The sequence below is a fragment of the Macaca fascicularis genome, chromosome X (genome assembly GCF_037993035.2).
Source record: "Macaca fascicularis isolate 582-1 chromosome X, T2T-MFA8v1.1".
Classification (NCBI taxonomy): domain Eukaryota; kingdom Metazoa; phylum Chordata; class Mammalia; order Primates; family Cercopithecidae; genus Macaca; species Macaca fascicularis.
The window spans coordinates 35976763-35980137 of record NC_088395.1 but is presented as its reverse complement, the minus strand read 5'-3'; the positions used below and the strand labels follow the sequence as shown (position 1 = coordinate 35980137).

Genomic DNA, 3375 nt, shown 5'->3' with positions numbered 1-3375 from the left:
TTATTGCATTTTATGTAGTTTGAAGTCCATGCAGCAAAGGGAACTAGCACAATGTTTAATGCATTTTAAAATAAAGGGGGGTGGGCAGTAAATGCCCAAAGTTCTAGTCTTCCTGGGTCCCTGGGACAGAAGGGTGTAGGAATGAGCTCACCCACTCTCTGTGGGGAATGAATTTGTCTCTTAAATGCAAGGAATGTTTCCATGGCCTCAGGATACAGAAACACAGAGCTCAGGGGTGAAAGCAAGGGAAGGGGAAAGGGTCACTGGTGAAAACAAAGCTACATACATTCACCTAACTCAAACTGAGGGTAGCAAAGGTGGTAAAACTTGGGGGCAGCAGTTGTTCCAAGAGTCAGGAAATATAGGACACTCCTGGGGAGATTTGCACCTAAAAAGAAGTGGCAGTGAGAACCAAAAAAAGGAAAACCAAAGGGGGAAATATTTCTTAAACCATGCTCTTCAGGAAAATGCCATAAATATGTCATTTAATATTTTCATTTCATAGCATTGGACACACAGCTCGACATATTGAAATATTGACTCCTTAGAGGAAAATAAACGGAAAAAAGAAAACAAAAAGAATTACATTTTTCTGTTGCAGAATCTCGGGCCCCAGGCATGAGGCCCAAGTGCCCCAGTGTCCTGGCCTGCGGGAGGTGCTGAGAGGTCAGCCGGGTCCTCTGGGGAGGGAGGTTGTGCCCATAATCCATAACCATAAGGCTGTATGGCAAAAATTGTCTTGGGTGTCCTTGGCCTTGTCAGCTCAGACTCTCAGTCATAGGTCCCTTAGGGGTCCTGCCTGTAGGAGAGCTGGTTGACTGACTGGTTGAACATGCGCTGGGTGAGGTCCTAGTCCACAGGAATGGTGACGTGTTGGAGCTGGTAGAGCTTGTGTCCATCTGTGACCTGGTTGAACCACCACTGTCCTTACTGGACCTCTGTCTCTGTAATCTGTTGGGCATTGGTGGCAAGCATCTAGATCTGTTTCTGCACAACTTCAGTACCTGATACAGGCTGGACTAAGAGAATATATTCTAGCTGGCCTGACTTCAGCTGTACTGGGATTTTCTGGATCTCTCCTGTTTTAGTTAATCTGTTGCATAACCTGCATAATCTGTCCAGTGTCACTCTGGGACTGTTAGGCTTGACCCTGTGGTTGGGCCTGGACAATCTGCACCTGCTGACCTTCTCCAACCTGCATTGTCAGGGGCATGATCTGGCCCTGCTGAGGCTGCATGATGATCTACCCAAGCTGGATGGTGGTCATAGAGCTGGTGCTCTCCTGGCCTTGCTGCTGCCCCTAGACTTGGACCGTGGAGGGTTGCTAAGCCAGTGTGAAGTAGTACTAGATGGGCTTGGCAGGAGTTATAGACTGGTGCACCTCCTCCTAACGCTTTGGAGGGTTCAGTTCATCTGTGAAAACACTATCAATGAGAAAGTCAAACTGATCTAATTTTGTAATTCCCATAGTGACATCATTTCCTTATAGAGTCCAGTGCTTTTTAGTCTCTGTGTGAATCTAGGCTCAAAGAGTCAACTCTATGATAAAAACCTGGGCTGCCTTGGCAAAGAGCACAGGAGCTTCTCTACTGATCATCTTTATATTATTCAGTTTCATAATCTTCTTAATACCAGCCGTGGAAGTTCCTGCACTAGTAAATCTTTCACTGTTAAATTCTGGATTTCTTCCAGGATGTGAAGTCAACAAGGACTGTAGGCTTTACTGGGCATTACTGCTGCTAGTGCCACAAAATCCACATTCTGTGAACATTTTGAAAAATGCCTCCACACAGGAGTCCAGGGAAGAGCAGGAACTCTCCCTGCACTCCTGCTAAGCAGGGCAATGCAGAGGGCCCAGGCAAGGTAGATAGGGAAGAAGCAGGCATTATGGAGAACAGAGGGTGTGAAGCAGGGGCTCAAACAAGATGGCGACCATGGCATTTGCACATGGCCCTTTTTTTTCCTTCCCGCTTCCTTGGCACCTGGACTCCCAGTACGGTGCAATGTGCAGAACCTTTGACCCTTTTCTTTCTTTTTTCTTTTTTTTTTTTGAGACGGGGTCTGACTCTGTCGCCCAGGATGTGGAGTGCAGTGGTGCGATCTTGGCTCACTGAAAGATCCACGCCATTCTCCTGCCTCAGCATCCCGAGTAGCTGGGAGTACAGGCACCCGCCACCACGCCCGGCTAATCTTTTTGTATTTTTAGTAGAGATGGGGTTTCACCATATTCGCCAGGATGGTCTTGATCTCCTGACCTTGTGATCCACCCGCTTCGGCCTTCCAAAGTGCTGGAATTACAGGCGTGAGCCACCGCGCCTGGCCCCTTTGACCCTTTTCTAGTCATGCTTTTTAATGTTATTGAATTGTAGGAGATCTTCATATATTCTTTATATTAACTTCTTATCTGGTAAGTGGTTTGTAAATATATTCTCCCATTTTGTAGGCTGTCTGCTTAGTATGTTAATTATTTCCTGTGCTGGCCAGAAGTTTTTAAGTTTGATGTAGTCCCATTTGTATATTTTTGATTTTGTTGCATGTGTTTTGGGTGTCATATCCAACAAATCATTGCCCATTCCAATTTCATGAAGCCTTTCCTTAGTATTTTCTTCTAGGAGTTTTACCATTTCAGGTCTAACATTTACATCATTATTCGTTTCTAAGTTGATTTTTGTATATGGTGTAATACAAAGGTGCCTCTTCATCCTTTTGTGTGTGGATAGTAAGTTTTCCCAGAATCATTTGTTGAAGAGACTATCTTTATGCCATTGTGTAGTTTTGGCACCCTTGTCAAAAATCAATTGGCCAAGTTCATGAAGGTTTATTTCTGAACATTCTATTCTGTTTCAGTAGTCAATAAGTCTGTCTTTATACCAGTATTATACTGTTTTGATTACCATAGATTTTGTAACATGCTTTGACATTAGGAAGTGTGAGACCTTCACCTTTATTATTTCTCAAGATCAGCTTGACTCTTCAGGATCCTTTGAGATTCCATATGAATTTTAGACTTTTTTATTTCTTCAAAAAAATCAATGATATTTTAATAGGAATTGGATTTAATCTGTAAAATGCTTTGGGTTATATGGATATTGTAACAATATTAATTCTTTCAACCCATGAACACAGTATGTCATTCCATTTATTTGTGTCTTCTCTAATTTCTTTTATCAGTGTCTTGTAGTTTTATTGTACACATCTTTTACCACCTCCGTTAAGTTTATTCTAAAGTATTTTATTATTTTTGATACTATGTAAATAGGAATATTTTCTTATTTTTTAAAGATTTTCCATTTTTACTGTATAGAAACCCAATTGAGGAAAAATGGTGGTGTAGAAGTAAGTCATCTTTACTACCTCCTCACCCTGCAGAAAACC

At 42.5% G+C, this 3375-nt stretch overlaps 1 pseudogene; it reads right to left on the bottom strand.

The window, feature by feature from the left end:
• Positions 1 to 786: 786 nt before the first annotated feature.
• Positions 787 to 1771, bottom strand: LOC102140120 (nuclear transcription factor Y subunit gamma-like; annotated as a pseudogene).
• Positions 1772 to 3375: the final 1604 nt, after the last annotated feature.